Raw genomic sequence first — 14,291 nt, forward strand, 5'->3', positions numbered from 1 at the left:
CAGACAGGACCACCGGGAGGTGGAGAGGCTAAGATGCTAGCAAAGGGCAGACCTATAAGAGAGAGCCCTGGAGGGTGGGTGACAGCAAAGCTGACAGAGGGGGTGTTTTAGGAAAAGCCGTGGGATGCTGCATGTCACAGGAGAGCAGACGGCCTGCTGGATTTGGAGACACTCAGGTCAGGGCCTGACTTAGGACAACTTTGGGCTGTGAGGTAAGAACCTGGGGCATAGTACTTGGTTATCAAGGGGAGGGAAGGAGCCTACAGTCCCTGTGAAAACGCTTTTGAGAGAGGGGAAGGAGCTGGGAGGCTCTGACGTAAAGATACTGAAGAGCAGCCTTGGAAGCCCACAGAAAACGCGAGCTTTTAGAAAACAAGAAGGAAGGCTGGTGCAGAGGGTGGGTCCGGGGCACCGCAGCGGGATTGGCCTCTGGTCGGAGGGAACTTGCGGTAGGGAAGGCAGGGGAGGCGAAGATGTGAGTGGGTTTGTACATGCACTGCTGTGAGATGAGAGGGTTTCTATGAGTCAGGGTTCTGCAGAGAAACAGAGCCAGTAGGATACACGTACATAGGAAGAGATTCGTAAGGAGACACTTCGTGCAATTCTGGAGGCTGAGAAGTCCCACGATCTGCTGTCCGCAAGCCGGACACCCAGGAATGCTGGCAGTGCAAGTTGCAAGACCTGAGGGCCGGGATCCAATGGAGTGGACGCCAGTCAGAGTCTGAATCCCTGAGAACCAGGAGTACCAACGGCCAGAGGAAACGGATGTCTGCCTTGGGTCAGGCGGAGAGAATCCAAACGCCCTCCACCTTTTTGTCCTATTCCGGCTTCCACAGATTGGACGAGGCCCACCCACCTTGGGGAGGGGCCAGCTGCTGTGTTCAGTCCGCCAAGGCAAACGCTAAGCTCTTCCAGAAACGCCCTCACAGACACCCCGGAAGTCACGTACCCACTCTCTAGGTGCCCTGGGGCACAGGCAAGCTGACGAGCCAGTTATCCCTCAGAGCTCCTGCTGCCTCGCCTGCTTTCTCTCGGAAACGTGAAGTGCGGCCTCAGCTGAAAGTGAGGTGAGCGTGTGTGAACATGTGTCAGTGTGCGTGTGCCTGGGAGGAGTGTGTGTGCGTTTGATGACGATGATGGAGCCCAGTGACCCATCGTCCGTGGAGTGTCAGAGCCTCCTAGGATGGCCACACTGAAGGTGCGGAAGGAGGCGGCTGGCCCAGCGTCAGACGTTTCCAGCATCCGCGGGAGTGAAACGGAGGCTGGTGGGCGGTTGTGATGTGTTTCTTTAAGAATGGATCCTGTAGGTTCTTCTTCCTCCCAGTCTCCGGTGCCGCTAGACGGCACAAAGCTGGAAGGAGGACACCGCGAGTGTTGCTTGTTTGCTTACAGAGGGTGTGCAGCAGCAGCAGCAGCCTGGGGCCAGCTTTGGGAGGACTAAGGATATTTCAGGGTTTTAAGCCAAGGGATGACACAGTGGGCTTAAATTCAGAAAAAAAAAATGCTTCTGGTGGCAAGGACAGGGAGAGACTGAATAAGTTTGGGGTAAGTGGCAAAATCAGAGAAAGAAAACCTTCCAGGAGGTCTGAGCCCAGGAAAGCAACGGTAAGGATCCGAACTGACAAAGTCATCCTGGAGGTGGAGGCATCAGGCCCAGCTGGAGAGATTGTGAGGGCGAAGAACCTACAGGACCGTTTGTGAAAGAAAAGAAACAAGCTCAGTTTTGAGTATTTTGCATTCTTCACTTGGGGGGAAAAAGGAGCTATAAAAATTGCAGGCAGGTGTGCATCATGTCTTGGTAATTTCCAAAGGATTGCTTTTAATATGATAGGCACATAAAAGATTTTAAAAGCAACTGCTTTACGTGTACATTATCGACTGCTCCTGGAGCCTTGTGGCACCAAGGCAGAGCTTTGCCATTAACCACAGCTCCATGGCAGCAGAGTTATGTCGGCAGGTAGCTGAGGGAACGTGAGGACATCAGAACTGGGGTTCACAGGAGGCAAAAACCTGCAGCTGCTTGTAGGAGGCCTCAGGCTTCCTGCACCCGCCTCTGTTATCCTGTGGATTGGGGCAGCCAGTACAGCAAAGAGCCGGCCCCCGGAGCCCACAGCCTGCAGGGAGACAGACAGGAAAACAGATGATGAGACGCCCTCTCATCATAGCAGGCACTATTTTACCACGGCACGGCAGGAAAAGCACCTAGATTTGCTGGGGCATCTGTTGAAATGAGGTAGAGAAGTTTCCTTCTGCACAGTCTCCTGAGTTCTTTCCAGGCGAAGTGACGAAGGGGTGACGTTGTTGTTGCTCAGAAATTTCTTGACAGCCTGCTTGGGGCAGAATGTGGGGATCTGAAGGGTGCAAGCGTGAGCACAATTCTTCATGGATTGTTGTGTGAGATGATGACATAGGAACTCACCCATCTTTCTGGAGGGAGGAGGAGACATGGGGGCAGGGGGGGAGCCAGAGGTGGCAGAAGGTGACACAAGCCCCAGAGTCACCCCTTCTATCATGCCCGATGTCTGTGAGGCTGCTGAATTTCCAGCCTGCTTGGCCGTGAGTGGGTCTGCAGAGAAACCGGTGGGAGCTCTGGCCTTCGGGTATAGCTGGGGGCATGAATGTCTGACCATGCCCGTGAGCATGAATGCAGAGAGGCAGCCAGGAAGATGGGGGTTTGAACAATGTCTCCCAAATTCAGAGAGGCAGAAAGACCCTGGCTGACACCTGAGTTTCTCGTGTTACTTCATGAGGTGTAGATGATGTGATGATACAAGAATCCACAACTTCTCCAGACAAATCGGTAGGACTAATAAGAGATCCTTGGTTAGATTTTTCATTCACTGAAGTTCCATTTCATTCTTTTTTGAATCTGTCCATTTTATTGCAGGCAAGTCTTTGATTCCGTCGTATTTTTGAAATATTTGCTATACATATTGTGCGTGACAGCCCACATATCTGAAGTCTGACTTTGTTCTTTTCTCCTCGTTTCCTGTTTTGGCTGAGTTTTGCTATGTCTGGCTGGCTAGTTTATTTCTACAATTGTGTGATTTTTAGTTATGAACTCATATGGATTTGATATCTATGGTAGGTCTCTGGGGAAGCAAGCTTTTTCGGGACATGAGAGGGCCTCAAATATTTGGGGAGAATTTTCTCATTGCGCCAAATCCAGGGCTGAGAAAGACACTTTTCATGGCTTTCTGCTTCTGTAGGACTGTTCCTCCGTTTCCCACTCATCTTTTCCTTCTCTCTAGCCCTTCCTGACTCCTGGCTTCATGGTGGTAATTTCCAGTCCAGCTATCAATGACTGGGAAAGAAATATTAACATTTCCCTAGTTGATTTTAGGTGTATTAGCTTCTTCTTGCTTAACGTTGGTGACTGCTTTATATATTTTTAAGCTAAATTATTATGAGCATACAAATTGATCATTTTTCATCTCCCTTGTTAAACACTTACTCTTTTCATCCTTTCACTTTTTAAAAACTTAAAAGCAGTATTTTAAATTCAGAAATAATTTTATATATTTATGAGGCTCAAAGGGATGTTTTGATATGTGTATACATTGGAGAAAGGTTAACTCAAACTAATTAACATGCCCATCACCTTACCTGCTCATCATTTCCTCACTTTTCATCCAGCTAGGTGGCGTAGAGTACCACAAGTTGATTTAATCCTAGCGCCTCTGGGGAGATGAAGAACACAAGAGCCATTATTCTGAGGACTCTGCTGGGTCTGAGCCCTTGCTCTTGCCTCCAGGACCCACTGGCATTCCTTTCCCTAGCAAAAGGCGGAGGCCTCTGCGGGCTCACGACCCACACAGCCGCACGTGTGAGTTGCATGTTTACAAACGGCCTGTCTCCTGGAAATAAATCTTTGCACTTTTCTCAGGAAATATAGTCTATAAATCACTGTGACATTTAAGATGAGGATCGCCTCCTCCCGCTCCTCTGCCTCTAAGTATAGGCCCCCCACGCTTGCTGCAGAGCCTGGGAGGTGGCCAGCCCAACTCTGTCTGGCTGGGGTAGGGACAGTCACTTAGAGTTGAAATCACTGACATCTTCAAATGTCAGCCTTGTCACCACGAAAATGACCTTGCATTGCAATGAGCGGAAAGATGACTTTGTGAAACGTTAAGCAGGCGAGTTGCCCCTGCTTCCTATTCATCCTGATCTTAGAATCCCACTGTTGTCACTTTGGCATTCGCTTTTTAACGCTGTGATGATTAATTTTATGTGTCACCTTGGCTGGGCTTGGGTGCCCAGTTGGTTGGTCAAACACCAGTCTAGATGCTGCTGTAAAGTTAATTTTCAGATGTGATTAGCATTTAAATCAGGAGACTTTAAGTGAAGCACATTACTCTCCGTCATACAGGTGGGCTCATTCAATCAGTTGAATTCTTCAAGAGAGAAAAACTGAAGTCCCTTAGAAGGAAAGAGTTCTGCCTTCAGACTGTCTTTGAACTTAAGACTGTAGCGTCGACTCCTGCCGGAATTTCCAGCCTGCTGGCCAGCTCTGCAGATTCACACTTGCCAGCCTCCACAATCGTGTGAGCCAATTCCTTAACTTCTCTTTCTCCGTGTATCCCTTTGGTGCTGCCTCTCTGGGGAGCCCTGACTAATATGCATGCAGATGATACGGTGCCCGGCATTCTGAATACATGCACTAAATCCACCACTTTTCTCCATTTATAGATTTGGATTAACACACTAACTTACTCATATATGCAAGTATAAATAAAAAAAATTGCTGGTGCCAATTTCAAAGTTTTGCCATGAGGTAGCTTGAAGGAATGACATTTTAAGGAATTCGCTCAAGGCCGTAGGACATGCGATCAGGTTGTAATGCCAAGCAACTCTTATTGGGCCCTCTGCTCTGATGCCCTTCACATCTGCCACCTCAATGGATTAGAGCTCTCCCTGCAGACACCCCTAGCCCCAGCTCCTGCCTATCGTTTCTTTAACGTGCTCATCACGCTCCAACATGTCATGTATTTACTGGCTAAATTGCCTTTTTTTTATGTGTTTTCCTGGGATAAATGTCAGCTCACAGAACCTAGCACCTGGCACAGCGTAGATGCTTAATTCCATATCTGTTGGAATTGATGCAAATAAATGAATTTTATTGTCAAGAGGGAGGGAGAGAGAGAGAGAAAGAGAGAGAGAGCTGTAGCTCAGGGAGTCAAAGTGCAACAGAATGAGTGAATGAGTTTGGGGCTCCGTCAGACCAACTTCAAGTTCCAGCTCAGTCACATGCAAGGTCATTTAGCCTCTCTGCATCTTGTTCTTCACATCCAGAGTGAGTAGTATGACTTGGAGTTCAGTACTCACCCAGAAAATGAAGAAAAGCACAGACCACAAGCCTGGTGTATAGTCCACACTCAGTGTGAAGGGCATGTATTATTTTTGTGGGATCCCATAGCACTTTGCTGGCACCCCGTTGAAAGTACCTTCCCCACCTTGGAGTCATTTGTCTTATAGGCACTTTTGTATTTTGTTAATATTTACAGTTATATTATAAGCCTCTCTTTTTCCCCATTGAGCCTGCTGTGGTGCACTGCAGGCTGGTGCACACAGAGTGCTCCGTGGATGCTTGCTGAGTGCCTGTGTAAGAGGGTGGACCGATGATGGGTCTAGTAGGTTGCATGGCTGGCTCTCTCCATCCATTTATTTAGATGTGCATTGCCCTGTGTGGCAATACTCTGATGGTAGATCTTAGGCAAAACTCAATTTACAGAGGACCCAAGGGTCAAAATCCAAGTCACAGCTGTACTTTGACACCAGTGATAAGCGACTTAGACAGAGCAGCATACTACCCTTTACACAATTTTCAAAGTCATCATTCAGTTTAGTCCCCATGAGCTAGATCTGATCATTGTTTCTAGGTGGTGAAGCAGTGATGTACGGCTATTTGGCAGTGAATTAGAGTCCCAGGTCAGCTTGAGTGTGGCTGTGAGAGGAGCTGTGGCTCTGGGTGGCATGTTCCCCTGCACCTTGGACGTCATGCTCCTGGGGCAGAGGTATGAATGAAGGAAGGCGGACTTTCCTCTCTAGCCCAGAGCTAAGGATGACTGCACTATAGGGAAACTGTTGGGAGGGTGCTTGGTCTGAAGGTTTGTGTCCCTTGAAATTCACGTGTTGAAACTATAACCCCAAAGTGATCATATGGGGTGGTGGTGGGGTTGGGAGGTGATTAAGTCATAAGGGTGGAGCCGTCATGAATGGGTTTGGCCCCCTTGTAAAATAGACCCCAGAGAGCTCTCTAGCCCTTTTTCCACTATGTGGAGACACAGCAAGAAGACAGCCATCTATCAGCCAGGAAGTGGGCCCTCTTCAGACACTGAATCTTCTGGCACATTAATCTTAGACTTCCCAGCTTCCACAACTGTCAGAAATAAATGGTTGTTGTTTAAGCCACCAGTCTATGGTATTTTGTTGTAGCATCCAGAACTGACTAAGACAGAGAGGAACATAAATTGAGCAGGAAAGGGAATTGCTATGAACTGACTGTGAGTGTCTCCCCCAAAATTCATATGCTGAAGCTCTAATTCCCAAGGTGACAGTATTTGGAGGAGGGGCCTTTGGGAGGTAATCAGATTTAGATGAGGTCTTGAGGGTAGAGTCCCTATGATGGGTCCCCATAATGGGATTAGTTTCCTTATGAAAGGTGACAAGACCCTTTCTCTCTCCTTCATGTGAGGACACAGCAGGAAGGCAGCCATCTGTGAGCCAGAAAGTGAGCCCTCACCTGATGGCCAAGCCTGCTGATGCTTTGGTTTTGGACTTTCCAGCCTCCAGAATGGTGAGAAGTGAATTTCCACTGTTTAAACTCCCCAGTTTGTATTGTCTTATTGTAGCAGACTCAACTGATTAAGGCAGGACTCTAGGGGAGAAGAAGAAAGATGGCCCAGATAAAAGTGAGGGAAGGAAGAAGGGAAAGCAGATCTTTGGAAGAAAGAGGCCGTGATTTTGGACACTGGATGTTAACCTTAGAAGAGGAAGCCCTGGGGCTGTGAAGCCACAGAGGCACTCTGACCCACTCTTTCTTTCTAATAATACTGGAAAATCATCTCACTTAAACTAGCAATAAAAGCTTGTGACTAAATGCAAAGTTAGTATAAAAAAAGGAACAATTAGCATAATAATATCCCTACAGACACTAAGGCACAACAGAAAGATATGGTCACAATAAACCAAAAAGTTTAATCTTTCAAAAACAATATGTTGTTCTTTTACAAATAACAGAATTTGTGAAAGAATAGCATCTATCAGAATTAAAATAACACATAAATAAGATGACTGGATAAGTAGATGACAAATAGAGCTCACAGAATTTAGTAAATGACTAGAAATAAAAGAAACATCATTTTAGAACAAGAGAGATGAAATCAGAGGAAATACAAAAGTAAATAACCATCACATATAATATCAACAGATAAATATAAAATGTAAAAAAGGAAGTATTTTAAAAGAAGGAAAATTAAGAAAGACATTAAAAATATTTGAAAGTAATAATATAGAAGACTAGAAGATTCAACATATGTATAATTGGAGATGCTGAGGCAGAAGCCAAAACACGGGACAGAATGAATACTAAAGCCAATACTTAGAAAACAAAGCTTCTTTAAATGAAAAAAAAAATAAAAGTAAAAACTTAAATATTGGGAAAGAACATACTCCATTTGGGAAATTCCACCTGAACGGTCAATACAAAAGCATATTCTAGTAAATTATTGGGCTTTAGATTGAAATCCAATTATTTGGGCATTCATGTAAAAAGATACAGAATCTTACAGAGGAAAGAGAATCAGACTGCATCAGACTTTTTGACAGCAAGTCTTTATACCAGAAAAAAAAAAATGGAGAAACAGATTTAAGATACTCAAGGAAAACAATGTGAGCCAACCAGCCAGACTGACTTTCAGGCATACATCCATATAAAAACTCAGAGAATATTATTCCTATGAAGCCCTCCTGAAATGTCTAGTACCTCACACTAACTATCCATATTTCTGCCACCACTTTGCCCTCATTTTTGTTATATGAAGCTGTTTCTTAGTTAATGTGGGGTACCAGCACCCAGAGATGCTAGTTAGCTGGTGTACTAGGACCCAGAGAACTACTTAGCATGGTGTAACAGCACCCAGAGAACTACTTAGCATGGTGTACTAGCACGCAGAAAACTACTTAGCATGGCGTAACAGCACCCAGAGAACTACTTAGCATGGTGTAACAGCACCCAGAGAACTAGTACCGAATGGTGACTTTGAGGAAAGCATGCAGTATGTAATGGCTATATGCTTTAACAACGTAATACCTGGAAAATTATCAAAACTGGGGGTGAAAGGAAGAGGGGAATATGTAATAAGTGGAGTAATCTGGCTGATTATAAGTACTAACTGAGAAAGAGGGCGGATCACAATGTCAGGAGATTGAGGTCATCCTGGCTAACATGGTGAAACTCCGTCTCCCCTAAAAATACAAAAAATTAGCTGGGCATGGTAGCGGGTGCCTGTAGTCCCAGCTACTTGGGAGGCTGAGGCAGGAGAATGGCATGAATCCAGGAGGCGGAACTTGCAGTGAGCCGAGATTGCGCCACTGCACTCCAGCCTGGGCGACAGAGCGAGACTCCGTCAAAAAAAAAAAAAAAGAAGTAGCTTCAAATTAGTTCTTTTGGGAGAAGGAGACTAGAAAGACAGCAGGGAACTGGGAGTCATTCTTTAAGAAAAGAGAGGATGATGAAAATACAAAATTACTAGAGTAAAGATGTCCGTTAGAAGAAAAATTCACGCTCTTCTAGATGCTGAAAGACATGAGAGAAAAAGCAAATAGAAAAAGCAAGTTGAGTGTTGTATGCAGTGAGTGAATATCTGTGTATGTGTGATATGACATATATGTGCAAGTGTCATATGACTGTGGCAGACTGAAGACAAAGACATTGATTATAGTGATAAATAATACATAAAATGGGCTTAATATAAAGGGGAGAAATATTATTTTCAGATTGATGAACAAAGTGAAATCCAAGTCTGTGCTATGTACATGAGACGTGCCTAAAATAAAGAAATTTAGAAAACAAAGTACAAATTAAGATATCCGGGAAAAATGTGAACAAAAAGAAAGCAGGTGTAACAGCCATGCTGTCTAACAAAGTAGATGTTAGAGCTCACGGCATTAAAAGAGATTTAAAAGGAGGTGTTTTCATAACACTGAAGCTACAATTCACCATGAAGGTATCACAGTTATTAATATACATGTGCCCAATAATACAGTCACTTTCAAAGAGTAAAAAGTGCAGGAGATACAAGGAGAAATGGATAAAATTATACTCAGGACTGGAGAATTCACCACACCACTCTCTATCCAAGACAAACCGTTAGTAAGAAGATAGAAGACTTCAGTGACATGGCCAATGAGGCAGATCCTACAGAAGTATATTGAACTCTGAACTCTGATAATTGAGAATACGGCTGCTTTTTAAAAGTTCATGAAATATCTCCCAAATTGACCATATCTTATGCTACAAAGAGAATCTCATTAAATCCGAAGCATAGAAATAATACAATCAGCCTTCTCCTACCACAAGCAATAGAACTAGAAGCTAATTGTAGCATTAACAAAACAAAAAGATTTGCCCACTAAACATGTTATTAAACAACTCTTGGAACAGCAAAATAAAATAAAGACAAAATAAAGAATGAAATGACAGAATTTCATAAAAATAGAATTTATAGAATATGGCTAAATCAGTTATAAAAGAATAATTTTAGACAAATAAAAATTAATATTATTAAAAATGCAAAAAGGAAAATAAATGAATTAATATCCAACACAAAAAACTAGAAAAGAAACAAGACAGTAAACAGAAAGCAGCAAAAAGAAGTAACAAAAGTACTAATGAGTTCAAACGAGTTGGTACAAATGCAATAGAACCAGCAAATACATCCAAAATCTGTTCGTAGACAAACTGTGAGGCCATCTAAAAAAAATTCTGGTGAGGTTTGGGAGAAAGAGGGCACAAATATAAAAAACTTAGAAATGACAAATGCATCAAATCCAGAAGAATTTATTTTTTTTAATCATAAGGTTACTTTGTAGAATTGTATGTAAATAAAGTAAAATACCAAGATAGGATAATTTTCTAGAAAACTGCAAAGTACCCAAACTGACCCCATTAAAGCGAGAATCTAAACAGGCCAGTTACCATTAAAGAAATAGAGGAGGTAGTTAAAGAGCACTAACTCCTTTCAAACCCCAATTACCACAGAGGAAATATACCAAGTTTTAATTAGATCAATTAATAGCAATGATACTTAAATAATTTCAGAGTATAGGGAAAAATGGAGAACATCCAAATTCTTTTTATGAAGCAAGTAAAACCTCTATAATATGACAGAACTTTTACTATAAGACAAAAGTACTAACTAACTTCACTTATGAACATAGATGCACAAAGGTCTTAGCTAAAATGTAATTAAGCAGAAGCAAACAGCATGTAACAAAATAATGCATCAAGACCAGGTGGTTGTTTTACCAGGAACAGGAAGATGGTTCAATATGAGAAAATATATTAATATAATCCATCAAATGAATATAGCTAAGCAGAAATGTCATCTGGTCACTTCAAAAATAGAAGAGGCATTTTACGTAATCAAGCATATTCATGTTAAAAACACTTGATAAAAATAGCAATTGATGTATCCAGAAGTTAGCATACTACTCAGTGGCAAACAAATATGTCCTCTGGCTAAAGACAGGAGGAAAACAAGAATGCCTGAATCTCTTATGCCATCTAGGATTGTGTTGAAAATATTAGACAGTGCAATTAGCCAAGAGAAAGGAGTCAGAGGCACAGGCACTAGAAAAGCAGAGGAAAAAATAAAACCATCTCTGTTTGCAGATGAGAAAATTACATAGCTTGAAAATCCCCCCCAAAATCAAAGGAAAACTATTACCACCCCCAGAAGAGAGAGAGAGAGAGAGAATTGCTAAAAATGGCATATTATAAAATCAACAATTTGCACATCAGTAAGAACTTTTGCTTCCAGGAAGATGGATAATTTTCCCTATTTCTTCTACTAATTTCAACTACCTACTGTGGACATTATACATAGAACAAACCTAGGACGACTCCCAAGGTGCAGAGGGAAAAACAGGCTGACCTCAGCACCCAAGAAACAGCTTGGTGGTGAGTTTCCTGGGTTTTCTTTTGTCTTCATAGTTCCTAGATTTGAAACTGAAGAAGCAAGCAATCTGGAAATGTCAGTGGATGCACACAAAGAAACAACCGCAAAAGCCTGCTCACTGTAGCCAAAGGACAAGAATAGGGGCAGTCCATCAAGACAGAATCCTTTTAAAAAATAACCACTCCACTCCAGCAATACCACAGAAGAATCTGGCTGTACCCCAGGTACATCAGCAAAGATAACCTTTACCTAGCATTAAAGAGGTCCCCCTTACACTGGGAGCCCTAGTGAAGAGCAGGGACTTTCACCCCCACCTATCAGTGATGGGGCCCCACCCACCACAGTGCCAGCAGAGACCATGTGGGAGCCAGAATCCTCATCCCTACCCAGCAGTAACAAGGAGCCGTCCTCACTGCGGGCATCAAGGGTGAGTGAGTGCAAAACCTGGGTGTCACTCGGAAGGGAAGAATGGTGTCTCCTTCCTTCCCATCCCCTGCCAGAGTGATATCACTAGGAAAAAGAAAATAATTTATCACCAGCAAATCTACCCTACAGCTAAAACAGAGGGCTTAAGTTAGGCCCAGAATCTCATGACATAATACGAAAATGTCCAGAATTTAATAGAAAATCACTTATTCTACTAAAAATGGAGAGGATCACACAATGGATGAAAAGACAATCACTGCATGCCATACAAATTGACAGAGATGTTGGAATTATTTGACAAAGGTTTTAAAACAGCAGTGATGAAAATGCTTCAATAAACAATTACGAACACACTTAAAGGAAAACAAAGAAAGCCTCAGCAAAGAAATAGAAAGCCTCAGCAAGGCAATAGAGATATAAAGAAAAAAAAATGAATAGACATTTTATTATTTATTTATTTATTTATTTATTTATTTATTTATTTATTTATTTGAGATGGAGTCTCCCTCTGTTGCCCAGGCTGGAGTGCAGTGGCATGATCTTGGCTTACTGCAACCTCTGCCTCCCGGGTTCAAACGATTCTCCTGCCTCAGCCTCCCGAGTAGCTGAGATTACAGGCACCCGCCACCATGCCCGGCTAATTTTTGTATTTTTAGTAGAGGCGGGGTTTCACCATGTTGGCCAGGCTGGTCTCGAACTCCTGACCTCAAGTGGTCCACCCACCTCAGCCTCCCAAAGTGCTGGGTTTACAGGCATGCGCCCCCACACCCAGCCTCAAATAGACATTTTAGAACTGAAAAATATAATTGAAATTTTAAAAGCACAGTGAAATGAGCTCAACAGCAGAATGAAATGGACACAGGAAAGAACTGTGAAATGGAAGATGGAACAATGGAAATAATCCAACCCAAACAACATGGAGAAAGTAGAAGAATAATAAAACAACAACAACAACAGCAACAACAAAAAGTGAACCAGCACCTCAGGGACTTCTGGGATTATAAGAAAAGTCTAAATTTTGTGTCATTTTGTCCCTGCAGGAGAGGTGAAAGGGGGAGAGGCTGAAAAGTACATGAAGAAATAATGGCTGAAAATGACCCAAATTGTTAAGATACATAAACCTGCAGATTCAAGAAGCTGAAAGATGCTCCAACAGGATAAACCTAAATAAATCTATGCCAACATGCATCATAATTAAACTTCTGCAAAGCAAAAAACAAAACATTTCTGAAAACAGCCAGGGGAAAAGAACACCCAACCTGGAAGGGAAAAACAATTCGAATGACAGTGGATTTGTCATCAGAAACCATGGAAGCCAGGAGGAAATGACATGATATTTTTCAGCTACTAAGAGCAAAAAAACTGTCATCCCAAAATTCTATACCCATAAAAATATCTTTCAAGAAGGAAGGAGAAATGAAAACATTCTCAGATGAAGGAAAACTGAGAGAATGTATCAGCAGCAGACCTATCCTAACAAAATAGCTAAAAAGAGTTCTCTAAACAGAAAGGAAGGGATAAAAAGGAACCTTACAACATCAAGAAGAAAAAATGATGAGCAAAGTAAATAAAAATATGAATAAATATAGTAGGCAGTTTCTTTTTCCTCTTGAGTCTTATAAATTACACTTGATGGTTGAAGCAAAAATTATGATATCATTTGATATGGTTCTAAATATATGCAGAGGATATATTTATGACAGTTATTGAAAGTAATGGCAAAAACTGTAATTATTTTGCACCAACCTAATATAAACTGGGGGAATGAAGGTTCTTAAAGATAGGCAAGAGTTCTTTATTTCACTCCACCTAATAAAAGGATAACACCAATAGCCTGTGATATTGTGTAAATATAATATAGTACCTACATCAACCACTAAAAATGCTGTACAGAGAGGCACATTTTAAACACTACAGATACATCAAAATGGAATTGTAAAAATATTCAAGTAATCTGTAAGAAGGCAGAAAAATGTAAATGACCCCGGAAAGAGAGAGAGAAAACAAGAAAAAAAAGAAATAAAGAATTAAAATAGCAGAGTTAAGCCCTAAAATATTAATAATTACATTAATGTGTAAATTAAATACACTAAAATACAGAAAGTGATAGGATGGATTAAAAAGCATGACCCAATTATATGTTGTCTATAAGAAACTCACTTCAAATGTTGTAATATAGGCAGGTTACAAGATAGAATGTATCCTTCACCATAAAACAAATCTCAACAATTTTAAAAATAATTAAAGTCATGCACTTGTTCTTTGATCACAGTGGAATCAAACTAGGTTATGAATAACAGCACAATAACAGAAAAATCTCCAAACACTAGGAAACAAAACAACATACTTCTAAATAATCCATGGGTGAAAGAAGAAGTCTCGGGGGAAATAAAAATACTTTGAACTGAATAAAAATGAAAATAGAATTGTTGGGATACAGCTAAAGCAGTTATGAGAGAGAAATGTATGACACTAACTGCATATGTTAACAGGGATGAAAAGTCTCGGATAAGTAACCTAAGCTCCCAGCTCAAGAACTGAAAAATAGAAGAGCAAAATAAAAAAAAAAAAAACACACACACACAGAAAGAGATAATAAAGATGAGAGCAGAAAATTTTAAAAAGTGGAATGTAGTAAAGATACCAATTTTACTCAAATTGATATATAGGTTTAACGCAATGCCT

General features: G+C 41.8%; 1 long non-coding RNA gene across 3 annotated transcripts in view; it reads left to right on the plus strand.

Annotated features, from left to right (window-relative positions):
* The first annotated feature begins 367 nt into the window (after positions 1–367).
* The window catches only part of LOC134809706 (uncharacterized), a 391,571-nt gene continuing 377,647 nt past the window's right edge, over positions 368–14,291 (plus strand). For 2 of the 3 annotated variants that reach the window (XR_010156074.1, XR_010156072.1), the window contains exons 1-2: positions 368–1,067; positions 4,370–4,542. This is a non-coding gene — a long non-coding RNA (uncharacterized LOC134809706). The remainder of the gene's footprint in view (positions 1,068–4,369; positions 4,543–14,291) is intronic. The other variant, XR_010156073.1, reaches the window with a different exon arrangement.

This window comes from Pan troglodytes, chromosome 23 (assembly GCF_028858775.2).
Source record: "Pan troglodytes isolate AG18354 chromosome 23, NHGRI_mPanTro3-v2.0_pri, whole genome shotgun sequence".
Taxonomy (NCBI): Eukaryota; Metazoa; Chordata; class Mammalia; order Primates; family Hominidae; genus Pan; species Pan troglodytes.